The sequence below is a fragment of the Carcharhinus amblyrhynchos genome, chromosome 34 (assembly GCF_965287045.1).
Source record: "Carcharhinus amblyrhynchos chromosome 34, sCarAmb.v2.hapA, whole genome shotgun sequence".
Taxonomy (NCBI): Eukaryota; Metazoa; Chordata; class Chondrichthyes; order Carcharhiniformes; family Carcharhinidae; genus Carcharhinus; species Carcharhinus amblyrhynchos.
Window position 1 is genome coordinate 1,809,666 of NC_137357.1, and position 18,466 is coordinate 1,828,131.

General features: G+C 40.4%; 2 pseudogenes; one reads left to right on the forward strand and one right to left on the reverse strand.

Moving 5' to 3' along the window:
- LOC145361231 (Ig heavy chain Mem5-like) overlaps positions 1-4,102 on the reverse strand; it is a 48,346-nt pseudogene extending 44,244 nt beyond the window's left edge.
- A 355-nt stretch (positions 4,103-4,457) lies between these two features.
- LOC145361233 (immunoglobulin gamma-1 heavy chain-like) lies at positions 4,458-15,380 on the forward strand (annotated as a pseudogene).
- Positions 15,381-18,466: the final 3,086 nt, after the last annotated feature.

Below are 18,466 nucleotides of genomic sequence, written 5' to 3' on the forward strand. Positions count from 1 at the left end.
AAAAGACAGAAAAAAAAGACAGAAAAAAAAGACAGAAAAAAAAGACAGAAAAAAAAGACAGAAAAAAAAGACAGAAAAAAAAGACAGAAAAAAAAGACAGAAAAAAAAGACAGAAAAAAAAGACAGAAAAAAAAGACAGAAAAAAAAGACAGAAAAAAAAGACAGAAAAAAAAGACAGAAAAAAAAGACAGAAAAAAAAGACAGAAAAAAAAGACAGGAAAAAAAAGACAGAAAAAAAAGACAGAAAAAAAAAGACAGAAAAAAAAGACAGAAAAAAAAGACAGAAAAAAAAGACAGAAAAAAAAGACAGAAAAAAAAGACAGAAAAAAAAGACAGAAAAAAAAGACAGAAAAAAAAGACAGAAAAAAAAGACAGAAAAAAAAGACAGAAAAAAAAGACAGAAAAAAAAGACAGAAAAAAAAGACAGAAAAAAAAGACAGAAAAAAAAGACAGAAAAAAAAGACAGAAAAAAAAGACAGAAAAAAAAGACAGAAAAAAAAGACAGAAAAAAAAGACAGAAAAAAAAGACAGAAAAAAAAGACAGAAAAAAAAGACAGAAAAAAAAGACAGAAAAAAAAGACAGAAAAAAAAGACAGAAAAAAAAGACAGAAAAAAAAGACAGAAAAAAAAGACAGAAAAAAAGACAGAAAAAAAAGACAGAAAAAAAAGACAGAAAAAAAAGACAGAAAAAAAAGACAGAAAAAAAAGACAGAAAAAAAAGACAGAAAAAAAAGACAGAAAAAAAAGACAGAAAAAAAAGACAGAAAAAAAAGACAGAAAAAAAAGACAGAAAAAAAAGACAGAAAAAAAAGACAGAAAAAAAAGACAGAAAAAAAAGACAGAAAAAAAAGACAGAAAAAAAAGACAGAAAAAAAAGACAGAAAAAAAGACAGAAAAAAAAGACAGAAAAAAAAGACAGAAAAAAAAGACAGAAAAAAAAGACAGAAAAAAAAGACAGAAAAAAAAGACAGAAAAAAAAGACAGAAAAAAAAGACAGAAAAAAAAGACAGAAAAAAAAGACAGAAAAAAAAGACAGAAAAAAAAGACAGAAAAAAAAGACAGAAAAAAAAGACAGAAAAAAAAGACAGAAAAAAAAGACAGAAAAAAAAGACAGAAAAAAAAGACAGAAAAAAAAGACAGAAAAAAAAGACAGAAAAAAAAGACAGAAAAAAAAGACAGAAAAAAAAGACAGAAAAAAAAGACAGAAAAAAAAGACAGAAAAAAAAGACAGAAAAAAAAGACAGAAAAAAAAGACAGAAAAAAAAGACAGAAAAAAAGACAGAAAAAAAAGACAGAAAAAAAAGACAGAAAAAAAAGACAGAAAAAAAAGACAGAAAAAAAAGACAGAAAAAAAAGACAGAAAAAAAAGACAGAAAAAAAAGACAGAAAAAAAGACAGAAAAAAAAGACAGAAAAAAAAGACAGAAAAAAAAGACAGAAAAAAAGACAGAAAAAAAAGACAGAAAAAAAAGACAGAAAAAAAAGACAGAAAAAAAAGACAGAAAAAAAAGACAGAAAAAAAAGACAGAAAAAAAAGACAGAAAAAAAAGACAGAAAAAAAAGACAGAAAAAAAAGACAGAAAAAAAAGACAGAAAAAAAAGACAGAAAAAAAAGACAGAAAAAAAAGACAGAAAAAAAAGACAGAAAAAAAAGACAGAAAAAAAAGACAGAAAAAAAAGACAGAAAAAAAAGACAGAAAAAAAAGACAGAAAAAAAAGACAGAAAAAAAAGACAGAAAAAAAAGACAGAAAAAAAAGACAGAAAAAAAAGACAGAAAAAAAAGACAGAAAAAAAAGACAGAAAAAAAAGACAGAAAAAAAAGACAGAAAAAAAAGACAGAAAAAAAAGACAGAAAAAAAAGACAGAAAAAAAAGACAGAAAAAAAAGACAGAAAAAAAAGACAGAAAAAAAAGACAGAAAAAAAAGACAGAAAAAAAAGACAGAAAAAAAAAGACAGAAAAAAAAGACAGAAAAAAAAGACAGAAAAAAAAGACAGAAAAAAAAGACAGAAAAAAAAGACAGAAAAAAAAGACAGAAAAAAAAGACAGAAAAAAAAGACAGAAAAAAAAGACAGAAAAAAAAGACAGAAAAAAAAGACAGAAAAAAAAGACAGAAAAAAAAGACAGAAAAAAAGACAGAAAAAAAAGACAGAAAAAAAAGACAGAAAAAAAAGACAGAAAAAAAAGACAGAAAAAAAAGACAGAAAAAAAAGACAGAAAAAAAAGACAGAAAAAAAAGACAGAAAAAAAAGACAGAAAAAAAAGACAGAAAAAAAAGACAGAAAAAAAAGACAGAAAAAAAAGACAGAAAAAAAAGACAGAAAAAAAAGACAGAAAAAAAAGACAGAAAAAAAAGACAGAAAAAAAAGACAGAAAAAAAAGACAGAAAAAAAAGACAGAAAAAAAAGACAGAAAAAAAAGACAGAAAAAAAAGACAGAAAAAAAAGACAGAAAAAAAAAGACAGAAAAAAAAGACAGAAAAAAAAGACAGAAAAAAAAGACAGAAAAAAAAGACAGAAAAAAAAGACAGAAAAAAAAGACAGAAAAAAAAGACAGAAAAAAAAGACAGAAAAAAAAGACAGAAAAAAAAGACAGAAAAAAAAGACAGAAAAAAAAGACAGAAAAAAAAGACAGAAAAAAAAGACAGAAAAAAAAGACAGAAAAAAAAGACAGAAAAAAAAGACAGAAAAAAAAGACAGAAAAAAAAGACAGAAAAAAAAGACAGAAAAAAAAGACAGAAAAAAAAGACAGAAAAAAAAGACAGAAAAAAAAGACAGAAAAAAAAGACAGAAAAAAAAGACAGAAAAAAAAGACAGAAAAAAAAGACAGAAAAAAAAGACAGAAAAAAAAGACAGAAAAAAAAGACAGAAAAAAAAGACAGAAAAAAAAGACAGAAAAAAAAAGACAGAAAAAAAAGACACAAGGAAAAAGACACAAGGAAAAAGACAGAAGGAAAAAGACACAAGGAAAAAGACACAAGGAAAAAGACACAAGGAAAAAGACAGAAGGAAAAAGACAGAAGGAAAAAGACAGAAGGAAAAAGACAGAAGGAAAAAGACAGAAGGAAAAAGACAGAAGGAAAAAGACAGAAGGAAAAGGACAGAAGAAAAAGGACAGAAGAAAAAGGACAGAAGAAAAAGGACAGAAGAAAAAGGACAGAGGGAAAATAAAGGCAGAGGGAAAATAAAGAGAGGGAAAATAAAGAGAGGGAAAATAAAGAGAGGGAAAATAAAGAGAGGGAAAATAAAAGAGAGGGAAAATAAAAGAGAGGGAAAATAAAAGAGAGGGAAAATAAAAGAGAGGGAAAATAAAAGTCAGGGAGAGAAAATAAAAGACAGGGAGAGAAAATAAAGAGACAGGGAGAGAAAATAAAGAGACAGGGAGGGAAAATAAAGAGACAGGGAGGGAAAATAAAGAGACAGGGAGAGAAAATAAAGAGACAGGGAGAGAAAATAAAGAGACAGGGAGGGAAAATAAAGAGACAGGGAGAGAAAATAAAGAGACAGGGAGAGAAAATAAAGAGACAGGGAGAGAAAATAAAGACAGAGAGGGAAAATAAAGACAGAGAGGGAAAATAAAGACAGAGAGGGAAAATAAAGACAGAGAGGGAAAATAAAGACAGTAAAAAGACAAACAGGACTGAGAGGGAAAGATTAAGATTCGGAGGGAAAGATTAAGATTCGGAGGGAAAGATTAAGATTCGGAGGGAAAGATTAAGATTCGGAGGGAAAGATTAAGATTCGGAGGGAAAGATTAAGAATGAGAGGGAAAGATTAAGAATGAGAGGGAAAGATTAAGATTGAGAGGGAAAGATTAAGATTGAGAGGGAAAGATTAAGACTGAGAGGGAAAGATTAAGACTGAGAGGGAAAGATTAAGATTGAGAGGGAAAGATTAAGACTGAGAGGGAAAGATTAAGATTGAGAGGGAAAGATTAAGACTGAGAAAGACTGAGAGGGAGATTGAGAGGAGGCTGCAAACAGACAGAGAAAAGCAGGGCTGAGGTGGGAAAGAGACGCAGACACAAAGTGAAGAGGTTCATACTCACCAGCGCACATCTTTTCCCTCGGTGAACTCTCCAACTCCTTCCATTCCCTCTCCCATGGTGGCGGAGACAGATCCTGGGCCAGGGGCTTTGTGCTGGGTAAAGGGGAGGGGGGTTAAAATCTCAGAGCTGGAACTCCATGCTGCGCACACACACACACACTGACTCACTCACACAGACACACAGTTTACCTGATACTTACCCAGCCACGCGGAGACAGAGACAGAACAATGGAACCCCAGCCTTTTTATAACCTCCACACACACTGTCCACACCTCCCCAATCAAAGCCCATCCAACCACATCTCCTACACCTCACCTGGACACACCTCCTGCAGGTATGGCCCAGTCCAACACCAGCCTATCTCTGAGTGTGTGGGGGGGTTGTGTGTGTGGGTTAGTGAGCACCAGGTAAATGGTTTATCCCAAGGCTCTCTCCCTCCGCCCCATCCCAGCTCCACATCACCAGCACTGGGAGCTGGGAGAAGACGGATTTAAAGTAACTCGCAGCTCTGCACTGCCCGGCAGGCCAGGTCTGAATGTGGACTGTACAACTTGTTCACCCAGGGCTCCATCGGCTACAGGTTTGTCCCCTTTACTGATTCCCGCAAAGTTGCCTTTCCCTTAAGTTGCTTGAACTGTTACAATTTCTTGCAAAGTTATTTGTTGTCTCATTTACTAATTCCACTCCTGAATTACAATGTCATCTGTCTGTTGTTGTCTGTCCGGGTGTCTGAATGTGTGTGTGCCCTGAGCTTAATGACTCACCAGAGATCAGAGCTGCAGAAACCAGCCTTTTCATTGAAACATTACAAGCACTAGCTGGGGGAGGGGGAGGGAAAGAATCAGAGTGAAGTTTCTGTCTGCTAAGTGCTGTAAATGTGTCTTTAACCAGCAGCTCTGCAGAGACAGAGATACAGGATTTTAAACTCACTGGGACCCAGAAGGATGTACGTGGCGTGAGAATTGGAAGAAACCAGGTCGTCAGGATACGGAAAGGTGGAAGGAAAATATCAAGTCAAATCACTGAAAGTACAAAGGCGTCCCGGAGGCTCCCTGAAACTGAGCTGTAAAACCAGCGGTTTAAATCTTGGCAGCTACTGGATGGACTGGATCCGGCAGGTTCCCGGACAGGGAGCTGGAGTGTCTGGTTACCTACTATCGTTCATCCAGCACTAATTACTACACGCCATCAATTCAGGGTCGATTTACTGCGTCCACAGACACTTCAAGCAACATCTTCTCTTTGGAGATGACGAGCCTGAAGACTGAAGACACGGCCATCTATTACTGTGCCACAGACCACAGCGAGAGGACCCAGGGCTGCACCCGGACAAGAACAGCCCGAGAGGGGATATCAGCATCTTCCATCATAACCTGAAGGTCAGGATCTGTTTTCAATGCAGTATGATCGAGGCTGGTCACAACCAAACTATAATGGTGTTTAAAATAAAGAGTAACACAGAAAGCATTTAACAGTAAAACTTCCCAAACTCACTGATATAACTGGTCAGCTTTTCACTGCCTTTATATTCATTGTAGTTTCAGCAATCCGACACACGATATATTACTCTTTTTAATATTTCTGATAGATTGTGTTATATAAACAGTTGCCTACATTTTACATTCGAGCAAAACTAATGGTCCATTTAAAGTGAACGTTGAACAGCAGGACTGAACAGAGTGAGTGCAGTTTTTGTATGGGTGTGTGTCACTGTGATACTCTACGGGGGTCACAGTGCTGAGAAAAGCGCCATCCTCATACAGAAACCTCAGAAAAGGTCCTTGCTTAAATTTGTGACCAATGCCATTGCCGAATGCCAAAGTACATGAGGGTTCAACAAAATAATACTTAGAAACATCATTGTTTCTTTTATGATGTAAAATGCTTCAAGTTTATTGTTATTGATTTACACGCTGAATGTGCACAGTGTAAAAGTTTCTAACCCCCTTTATCAATATCATGACCAGTCAAAATTGAAATATCTCACTGAGTCACCCTTAACGAGCTGGAAACAGGCTTTTGAAATAGCAGTGAAATTAACTGTCTGTATTTCACAGCTAACTGTCCGCCTCAGTACTGGTCATGCTGTGTCTCACTGTGATAGCTGGAGCTACACAGCAGTTACTGTCAATACAAAAAACCCTCAGCACTGATTGACTGAAACTGGATCAGTGTCACTTTTACATCCAAACTGTAATCACAGTACAGTATTATTTATGTCCAGCGCTGACCACATGGCAAGAATAAACATGGAAACTCTTGATAATTACTCAATTATCGATGTGTGTTTTCAACAACATGTTCACGTGTAACTCTGTGAAATATGAAGCATTAGGGTCGTTTATGAATGTCAAATGATATCCAGAAATCCAATGATAATTTAATGATCATTAATTGATTTTGCTTTTCCTTGGGTTTGTGGATATTTAAAATAATGTTGATTTTGTGTCTATTCTGTGCAAGGACGGTTACTGTATGACACAGCCTACAGAATGTGACACTGTCACTACTTCGATTACTGGGGACAAGGGACCATGGTGACGGTGACTACAGGTAAGAACCATCCACTTACTGAGTAACTGGTTTACATGTGTCTTTGTTTTATGTTTTTATCTGTACTAATAATCCATTTGGTAACAGAAATGTGAGTTTGGTGGATTGTCGGTTGAGAATTGTTGCAATGTTTCCTGTGATTCTGCTGCGAAGGGGTTTTAGAATTCAGCTCTTTCTGGACAGTAGGTGCTGCTGAGGGATTCAATCCCAAATTGTTGGGATTTTGTGTTTATCTGTTGAGGTTACTGTGTGGTTGGGTTACTTTAAAATCTAAATGTCTGTTAAACAATTCAGCGTTTCTGCAGTGCTTCATCTCGGCGACATCTAGTGGCTGCGGGTTGAACCATCTACTGCACAAGTGTTTGAAATTTAAACCAAAATTTAAAAAAATCTAAAATTTCTACATGTATCCAGTGAAAATGTTCCACTCACTCACAATGCTGGTGCTGCTGTGCAATATTTTCTGCTTATTCTAAACATTAATTAGTTTGGTGATGGGCGAATTGGCTGGAATTTATATTGAACATTTCTGTAAATGTTACATTTGATTCTGTTGAAAGTGTTTGTAGAATTGTGCTGCTTCTGCATGAAGTGGGGTTCAGTCTGTCAGTGATGCGTTTCTTTTCCTGTGGTGAGGAGATTATGTACCTGGGTGACTCTAAACACGTAAAAATTGTGAATTAATGTAGTGTTTCTGCATTGTTTGAACTCAGTGACACTGAGCTGTTACACGCTTTGATTGAATATGAACATTCTGTGGGTTCGCAACTGTTTGATGCATGACTGCAGACAGAAATAAAGCAGGCTTTATTGTGTTTGTATGTTTAAAATCTTTCCTGATATCGGCTTACGCCACTCGTTCAGAACATAGTTTGTCACTGCATTTACAATTTGGGGTCCCTGCAATGTTTAATCTCGGTGACATTTGATGGCTGGAACTTTTACCTTCCAAATGTTTAAATATGGTGACATCTAGTGGCTGCGGTTTGAACCATCTACTGCACCAGTGTTTGAATTTTAAACCAAAAAATTAAAATAATCTAGAATTTCTATATTTATCCAGTGAAAATGTTCCACTCACTCACAATGCTGGTGCTGCTGTGTAATATTTTCTGCTTATTCTAAACATTAATTGGAATTTATATTAAACATTTCTGTAAATGTTATACTTGATCCTGTTGAAAGTGTTTGTAGGGTGTGACAGAGATACAGACAGATACAGAGAAAGAGCAGAGAGCCGGGGGAGAGGGCACAGAGCTGGAGGGAAGTGTAGAGAACCAGGTGGAAATACAGAGAGCCGGATAAAAGGGGAAAAGAGCCACTGTGACAGGCAGAGAGCCAGGGGAAAGGGCAAAGAGCTGGGGAAATGGGCAGAGAGCGGGTGATGGATGGGCAGAGTGAGGGGGTTCAGAATAGAGCTAGCACCACAATCAGCTCATCTGTACTAAAAGTGAATGATGGAGGAGACTTCAGGGCCCGAATGGGAAACTCTAGGTATTAATGTGTGATCCTTCAATGAGTCAATGTTGGATTTATTTGAATTTATAATCACATTTCGAGTTTCCTGATCATTCAGTAAGTATTCATTCCGGAGGTATTTTTGAAGCAAAGTCACTAATCCCTGGTTTGTGCAGTGAGAGGCAGTGAGTTGGAGAGAGGAAGGGGCACCAATCAGTTTGAACCCAGGCAATTTCCAAAACTAGTGTGGAGATGCCGGAGTGAGGTTGGTGTGGGCACAGGAAGGATTCTCACAACACCAGGTTAAAGTCCAACAGGTTTATTTGGAATCACAAGCTGTTGGAGCTCCCTCATCAGGTGAGTGGATAGTCTGAATGAAGGGAGAACCTCTTCATCACAAAGTGTTGTTGTTTGAGAAATAAACAGCGGTTTGTCACGCACTTTTTTTTTCAAAAAATATACTTTATTCATAAAAATCTCAAGTAATCTATTACAATGTACAGGGCTTCGAGTAGCAAAACAATTGGAATCAAAACATTTTTGCAGATCTGTCCAAACTACAGTGACTACATTTCAGTACTTAAAAAGCTATGTCCATGTCTCAATATTTACAGATTTGTACTAATTACAATGATTACATTTCAATACTTAAAAACTATATACACGCCTCAATAGATTACTGTGTGCCGTTAGTGCTCAGATTGGCACACAGAGCACTAATGGCACACAGTAATCTATTGAGGCGTGTATATAGTTTTTAAGTATTGAAATGTAATCATTGTAATTAGTACAAATCTGTAAATGCGGTTTGTCACACACTGCTGTTGTTGAGAAATAAATAGTTGCTGCAATAATGGGGAACATTTATGCTGTTCTCTGTTAATCCAATGAATGACATGTCATTGTGAGACTAACAGAATGTGTTTTTTTTCTTCCTAATTTGATAGAAGTGGAGACAGGGATGTGAGTTTCTACAGAGATGACAATTCCCAAATGATAGAAGTAACATCATCTCAAAGGCGGATGAAAGATTTCATCGGGAAATGTTAGGGATAAGTTCATAATTCTAATCAGTGTTGGAGATAGAAACAGAGAAAATAGAAGCTGGAGTAGGCCATTTGGCCCTTTGGGCCTACTCCGCCATTCACTTTGGTCAGAGCTCATCACTATCCTGATCACACCTACTACCCATATCCCTTCATCCCTTTAAACACCAAGAGCTATATCTAATCTAGAAACCTATTTGTAACAATATGTTTGATGACTTAATAAATGCAAGTAAGAGTCTAACTTGTTCAATTGGCCATTCTTTGCCAGCGAAACAATCTCCGCCCAATCTCTACGGCCTGGTCTCCCCCTGTCAGCAACACAACTCCGACAGCTCCATCACCTTCGGATGTTTGGCGATGGATTACTCTCCAGATATCTCCAAAGTGACCTGGAAGAAAAATGGGCAAACGGTCCCCAGTGGATTTAAGCCTTACCCGTCAGTGAGAAATACGGATGGAAGCTACACCCTGAGCAGCCAGTTAACCATCAGCAACTCAGCGGGAGAATGTACCAGAATTGACTGTGAGGTTCGACACATCAGCACAGTCAAGAGCATTGAAATACCATGTAAGTGTTGTGGAGCTTGTGTAAAACAGAAACACTGTGGTTAACATGTAGGGCCTTGGTTAGAACTCATTTCAATAGATGTGCATCTTCCGGCCCTCTGGATTGGTCCAGTTAGTGTCTATTGACTGCAAATGAGTTAGAACATAGAACATTACAGCACAGTACAGGCCCTTCGGCCCTCGATGTTGCGCCGACCAGTGGAACCAATCTAATGACCCTCTAACCTAAACAATTCCAATGTTATCCATATGCCGATCCACTGACCATTTGAACGCCCTTAAATTTGGCGAGTCCACAACTGCTGCAGGCAGGGCATTCCACACCCTTACTACCCTCTGTTGACAAAAGTTTAATTGATCCACATCTTCTGCAGGAAATGAGTGATCTGTTTTTTTTCTCTGAAGGTTTTGATACTGGGGTCCCTCCAACTGTTATCCTCACCGTGAGTTCCAGTGAAGAAATCTCACACAGGAAATTCACAATCATCGTCTGTTCAATCATCGATTCCCAGCCAGGGTCAATGGAAGTGGAGTGTCTGAAGAATGGGGAAGCCACACATTCAGGAATTGTCACCTCTCCCCCTGTGAACTGAACGGGAACTTCTCGGCCAGCATCCAGCTGACAGTCTCCGCTGGGGAATGGTTCAGAAAAGCGGTCTATACCTGCCAGGTCACTCACCAAGGAAACACTCAGAGTCAGAACATCAGCGCATCTCAGGGTAAGAGACTCAAACAGAGGACAACATATATCATTCTGATGTTCATCGGAATTAGGGATCTATTACAGTTGCTACAAAGCAGACAACAACTTCTAAGTTATTGTCATGTAGTTTGCTGCATTAGATGTCTTGAAGAAGGCTTATAGTGTGTTAGTGTTTATTAACAGGGGGTCTGAGTTTAAGAGCCGTGGGGTTATGCTGCAACTGTACAGGGCCTTGGTGAGACCACATTTGGAATATTGTGCGCAGTTCTGGTCACCTCACTGTAAGAAGGATGTGGAAGCATTGGAGAGAGTGCAGAGGAGATTTACCTGGATGCTGCCTGGTTTGGAGGGTAGGTCTTATGAGGAAATGTTGAGGGAGCTGGGGCTTTTCTCTTTGGAGTGGAGGAGGATGAGAGGCGACCTAATAGAGGTTTATAAGATGATGAGGGGGAATTGATAGAGTGATGGTTCAGAGATTATTTCCTCGGGTGGATGTAGCTGTTACTAGGGGGGGCATTACTATAAGGTTGATGGTGGGAGATATAGGAGGGATGTCCGAGGTAGATTCTTCACTCAGAGAGTGGTTGGGGTGTGGAATGCACTGCCTGCTGTGATAGTGGAGTCGGACACTTTAGGAACTTTCAAGCGGTTATTGGATAGGCAAATGGAGCGCACCAGAATGATAGGGAGTGGGATAGACTGATCTTGGGATTGGACATAGCTCGGCACAACATTGAGGGCCGAAGGGCCTGGACTGTGCTGTAATGTTCTATGTTTGTATGTAAATGCATCACTGTGTCTATCTCCAGTGTAAGTGTACTCGTCAATATTTAGTATTCAGTGCATTAATGTTCTCCCCTGAACTAAACGACTCTGGGCCGAGTGATATTTTTATGGGAAGTTTGATGTGTTGATGAGTGAAAAGTGAACTGAAGGCGATGTTATTGGGTTTAGATCGAAGAAGAAGGGAGGAGCCTGATGTGGAGCATCACAAACCAGAAAACCAAAAAGAAAAAGTAGATCAGTTGGGCCGAATGGCCTGACTCTGTGCTGTAAACTTTCTGAATCTCTCCACTCCACCGCCCCCCCGAGTTATTTGAGGAAACAATTGTGTTCACCTCTCCTCCAAGCTGCAAATCAAACATGGGAACAGTTAAAATCAGAAGCGAAGCACATTTTCCTGAGATCTAACCAGTGGTTTCGTTGTCTCCAGAATTCTCCAGTTTATTGACATTTATTGTACATTTTCTGCAGACCCACATCCGCGGGAACCGGTCGTCTCTGTCCTCCTGCCCTCGGCAGAAGACGTCTCCGCTCAGAGTTTCGTCTCCCTCAGCTGCTTAGTGAGAGGTTTCTCCCCCCGAGAGATCTTCGTCAAGTGGACCGTCAACGACAAGCCGGTGAATCCCGGCAACTACAGGAACACCGAGGTGGTGGCAGAGAACGGCAATAGCTCCTTCTTCATGTACAGCCTGTTATCCATTGCAGCGGAGGAATGGTCCAGCGGCGCTTCTTACTCCTGTGTGGTGGGACATGAAGCCATCCCCTTGAAGATCAGCAACAAAACAGTTGACAAATCCAGCGGTAAACCCAGTTTTGTGAACATTTCCCTTGCACTGATGGACACGGTTAATTCATGTCAATGAGAGTCACTCACTTGCATTAAAAACTACAATAAAAAGAATAAAAACATTTTCCTCTAACGATCAATGAAACACCCAATTGTTGAACTGGTTGTTTTTCAGTTTTACTTCCATGTCTTTGATTTGAGTCAGATATTTTCATGTCTGGGACCCAACATTGTTGACCCAGTGCTCCCAGCGGAGATAGACACTGGGTCAGGGATAGAATAGAGCACATTCATTACAGGATTCTGCAAAATATCTTCACTGACTCTCTTCCCACTGAGGGGGAAACAATCCCACATTTTTAACATGTCTGACACACAAACACAACATTTAGATCTCTGTGTCCCTGCTTCTCTCATTCACCACCTCTTTAAGCTGCTGCACCACACCCACTGGGAACTGAAATGAGGGTCACACACAAAAAACCATGGAGAAATATTCCCCCCATCGGACTGAGGGAGAGTGACATTGTTCACATCCTGGATTCCCACTAACCCAGCAGAGAGAGGGGAGGAGCAGGAGCTAATCCATGTCCCAAAACTTCCTCAATGAAAACAGGAGGAATGTCATTATTGAATCCACTCACCTCCACCTCTTCAGTGGTTCGAACCATCTGGGACATTGTACCACCGGGTAGAGAGAGGGAAGCTCTGGGCTCACTCTCCTCCCTCTCCTGTGTTTGGAAGGGAACAGTTCTCTACTATAAGGACCCAGTTGCCAACAGTACAAATTAGTTTCCGGTTTACTTGCTACAGATTTTGAAGTATCATTATCTTAATCATTGAAGTATAAATATACTAATGCAACATAATTTTAAAATGTCTCAACACTCCTGTTCCTGTTAACCATGTGCTGGCATTGATTTCCCACAATACAAATTTAAACAAGTCATAGATTCCTCTCCGGGTTTGAACTGTTCTGTCCCTAAGGTCTCTGAGATACATCAATGCATTATTTCATTCTCTCTCCTGATATCACCGTGCCCCTCACATAACATACATTTCTACAGAAAAACATTGAAAATATGTTCCATTATTCGGGTTGTCTGGATCATATTCAGTTCACTACTGTCGGTGAAACTTGGGGCAAAAGTCACCCAGAGATCACCCTGCCTCCATCTGCTGGTGATGCCATCTCAATGCACCCAGAGATCACCCTGCCTCCATCTGCTGGTGATGCTGTCTCAATGCACCTAGAGATCACCCTGCCTCCATCTGCTGGTGATGCTGTCTCAATGCACCCAGAGATCACACCGCCTCCATCTGCTGGTGATGCCGTCTCAATGCACCCAGAGATCACCCTGTCTCCATCTGCTGGTGATGTCGTCTCAATGCACCCAGAGATCACACCGCCTCCATCTGCTGGTGATGCTGTCTCAATGCACCCAGAGATCACACCACCTCCATCTGCTGGTGATGCCGTCTCAATGCACCCTGAGATCACCCTGCCTCCATCTGCTGGTGATGCCGTCTCAATGCACCCAGAGATCACCCTGTCTCCATCTGCTGGTGATGCCGTCTCAATGCACCCAGAGATCACACCGCCTCCATCTGCTGGTGATGCTGTCTCAATGCACCCAGAGATCACCCTGCCTCCATCTGCTGGTGATGCTGTCTCAATGCACCCAGAGATCACCCTGCCTCCATCTGCTGGTGATGCTGTCTCAATGCACCCAGAGATCACCCTGCCTCCATCTGCTGGTGATGCCGTCTCAATGCACCCAGAGATCATTGAAACATCGAATGCGTTTTGGCCATTTGTTGCTGTGTATCATCCACCGGGTCTCCTCTATCCTCCACCCTAGCCACATCCTCATAGAACTCCAGTAAATTTGTCAGACACGACTTCCCCTTAACGAAACCGTGCTGCGTCTGCTCTATCAAGCAAATCCCCTCAATATGCCTCGCTATTTCCTCCTTGATGACGGATTCTAACATTTTACCGACAACAGACGTTAAACTAACCGGCCTATAATTCCCCGCCTTTTGCCTGGCACCCTTCTTAAACAACGGTGTAACATTAGCCGCATTCCAATCTTCCGGCACTTCCCCGGAATCCAGCGACGTCTGACCCTCTTCACCCATTCCCATTCGCTGTTATTAATGTAACAACAAATCTATTTATAGAATATTAAAATTATTCGCCAGTCTCTTTACGACAGTGTACAGTCTCAGAACACTTAGAACAAAGAACAAAATCAGCCCGGGAAACAGGCCCTTCGGCCCAACGACGCCTCGCCGCCATCTCAACACCACCAGTCCACCTCTCTAACCATGACCCCTATCTGACTGAATCCACCCTTTCCCGGAGAGCAGGCTGTAGATGATGGATTTATTTTTTACCTGAGCAAATCACACCGGCATCATAGGAGTGCGGCAAGAGAAAGTTCAGAAAATGACCCCATGTCCCTGAGCGACATTCCCGCAGGGCGGTCTCGGTCCCTCTGCACTGAACACGTCCCGTCACAATGGGTCCGGATCCTTCCCCAAAGTGAGCCCCGCGGGGTGCAGAGAGCGCGGTCCCGCAGCCCAGCTCCCCACACACAACATCGGCGTCCGGCTGGTCCCAGTCCCAATCATCCACAGTCCCCCACTGTCCCCTGTAGTGAATCTCCACTCGCCCAGCGCACCGACTCGGCCCATTCGCCAGTCTCAGCTTCACCACCTCTGTAAAATACAGAAATAAACCAACAGTTATTGGCCGTCTGATGCAGCAACTCAGACAGGAATCAAGTCAACTAACGATTGTGTTAAGGGTCTCAACAAACCCTGGGATAATATAAGATAAAGAACAGCGAACAAAGAAATTTACAGCACATGAACAGGCCCTTCCGCCCTCCTTGCCCGTACCGACCTTGCTGCCCGACTGAACTAAAAACCCCTACCGCTCTGGGGACCATATTCCTCTATTCCCACCCTATTTATTTACTTATCAAGATGCCCCTTAAACGTCACTACAGTATCCGGTTCCACTCCCTCCCTCTGAGACATTGCAAGTGGAAGCGGGAATATGGATTGACAGTCTGAAACAGCCGCAAATCAGTTGGAAGTTGGAAGCATCATTCGGCTGCGTCAGGCAGGAGGGTCGATGGGTGCTTACTTGATTCAATCCGCACAACTCAGGGCTGTTATGGTCTGCGGTCCATCATACTGCCTGGACTAATATAGTGGAATCCCAATCCTGGCATGGATTCGATATCTGCCACCAGTGTCGAACCCGATGGTTCGCCCTGCTGCAACCGGCTGAATTGGACAGTCAGGTAGTCTCCAGCCCTTCCCGGGGCTATGAGATACGGCGAGTTTACGGCGGAACCCTAATACACCGGGAGTGGAAGGGCTTCATATTGCACTGCATTTCAGCGCAGGCTGGTAACTAGAGAAGTAAACATTTATTTCTAAAACCCTGCTCCTCGGGGACTTAATTTCTGAATTAGGGAACAGAATTAAAGATTTACGAGGAAAGATTGCAAGAACATTTTCCTTCTCAACTGACAGGCAGACATTGAACCGAACCATTGAACACAAAGATACTGAAATTGTCTCAGGGATTTATGATTCAGTTGGATGGATTAGTGCAGTAAAATATCAGATATGAACTTGGAGGGCGATTACCTGATGGATTAGCCTGGCTGTTCCCTGGTCTGCCTGAAATGAAATTTAAAAGATTAGTCTTTTCTGGAACGCGAGATGAATGAAACTGCCAAAACCATACATCACAAAGTCAACACCGAGGATCTTTGTTATTCCTTCACTATATGATTTGTAAGCACTTGATGTTAAAACGTTTTATTCAAATTACCACACCCGTGAATATCCCGGCCTCATTCCATTTTTTGAATATATTTTTAACCACGTGTAACCATACACCCAAACAGGGATATTTTGTGTCCGTCAAATCTCCTCACCACTTGTAGTCACACGTTTACATCAATTAATCAACGGGGCAGCGATTCCTGTCTCTGGTTGGATTGCTGAAATTTATAACTTGATCCACAGAGTAACAATGATAAAGTTACTCGAATATCTCTGCACCACCGTCCACAATACGGACAGTGCGTCATTTATTTCCAATGCAGACAATCCTCAGCTATCCTTATTAACTCTTCACAAACAATATCGCACAACTTCCACTTATGTTGTACTCATTGCCAGAATTGTGGGATAACATTTCAATATTTACTTAAAATGTTCACAATTTCTATGACCCAACTGGAATCTCTGACCCTCTTCACCCATTCCGTCTCCCTATCTCTGGCTCCACTTTTCAGTGTTCAGTAATTCTCCCACTGAATCAGTGACCCATTTCAAAAACACAGAATAAAGAAAAGTACATCACGGAAATAGACCCTTCGGTCCTTCAAGCCCCTGTCTATCATGGTGTCCATTTAAGCAAAAAACATGTTGTGTTATTTCCGTCCCTATCCTTCTATTTCCTCCTTATTCTTGTTCCCATCCAGATGCCTCTTAAAATGTTTTTCATGTGCCTGCTTCCATCACCTCCTCTGGCAGCGCCTTGCAGGCATGCACTACTTTCTCAGCTTTTCCCACACATCTTACTTTAAAATCCCCCTCTCACCTTAAACCTGTGGCCCCTTTTCTTCCTGCAACAGATCACTAATGACACGAACAAGCAATGAAATAGAAGGAGCTGGTCAGCAGCCTCATTTGCTAAAAAACAGCCATCACCTGAATCATTTGTGTACCGTGTAGATGATACACAACAACAAATGGCCAAGACTCATTCGGCAGTTCATTCCAAACCCGCGATTTCTACCACCAAGAAATACAAGGACAGACCCACGACAATACCCTGAATTGTACATTCCCTTCAAAGCCGGACAACATGCTGAGTTTGGACGATATCGGAGTTGCTTCATTCTCGTGAGCGCTAAACCCCTAATCTCACTATGCCTGCACCAAAGCATCATTTACTACAGCCCGGCAGCAAAAAAAAGTCAGAGATCAATTTCTGAAGACATCTGGGCACAGATAACAAATGCTGCCACTGCCAGGGACACTGGCTTCACAAGAGGTAGCATAATAATCAAAAAAATGCAAGGCCGTGGCTGAATGTGGAATATTAACTTTATTTGGAAGAGATATCGAGACATGGGAAGTTTGGTCCTGTAAAATGTAGGCCCATTTAAAGATCAGAAAACGCCATTAGCACAAAGCGGTAAGCCGGCAAATATATCTCTCCATGACTGAGTATTCGATCTGTTAATCATGTTTTATCTTAAACTATGAGGCACAACAAGGAACAAAGAAATGTCAGTATTACGAGTGGAATTAATTACAAAACATCGTATTTGTAGTTCAAAACCACCGTTAAACACTGGAACCGTTTAGCTGACAGCAGGAACGACAGATTAGGAGTCGCTAGTGGAACCATAACTTTGAAATGTATGGCCGTACCAAACTAACACTTGCCTGATATAAGATATTAGTTTTAGAATATAAGCGGACACTAATCAAGTCTTTTCTAGGTAGTGTGATTTTTTTTTTCCCCCCTCTGGGGTCCGAAAAATGTTTCAAAATATTTTACAAGGAACTGTTGGCGCCGCCAATCTAGAATGGGTAAAGTGTTTTCATAGCTCATTATAAACCATAGAAAGCTCAATGGACATTGAGAGATTCTGGGAAGAGGCTGACAAGTATCCAGTCATTGATACACAAAACTGATGTTAATATCTGGTTTAGAAAGTTTTGTTTTGGTTTCTAACACTCATTTTTCCAAAGAGCAACCAGAAATACTCATGTTGCAAATTCGCAGAAGAAGTCGGATTTTTCATTTCCCTGTTATTTCGCTGGTGCGAATGATATTATCTATATTGCTTAATATGCCAGTCAAAGCAATGTTGGTCCCACTTAGATTTAATATTTAACTTTTCGGTATTTACAAACGTGTCCATTTCTCCAACTCAAAATAATTTGTTTAACACATGGCAGCTCACTGTCCCACAGGACAAGCATACAGCTTCTCCACTGAGAAATAGCTATCCCAAATCTGTGTACGCATTCTATTGATAGTAACTAGAACTTTTACTGGGATTCTGCAAGCGGTTAATTCGCGTAGATTCCGTTCGGCAATCTATGCTATTCTAACAGTGGCGGCGATCTACACCCAGACTGCGCTGTTCAGCTAGAATTTCAATTCATGTCTGTTCCGTCTGTACAGCAGACCCAGTGGAGTATTTAACTCTACCTGCCGCCGTATCTGAGTTGGATTCAGTGGTAAATCTAATTTGCTTATTCACTTGCTGTTGTTTTAGGAGACTAATAAACTGGAAATGCAACTTTGCTCAAAGTATATTGTGATAATTTTCGACAAGTTAAGTCAGCGATTTCAACATTCACTTCATAACTGCGAGCTAACTGGCGATTCAGTAGTAAGAAAAAAAAACAATGAGATGAGATGACTGAGCAGAGGACATTGCATCGCAACATAACATTTGTTCTGCTT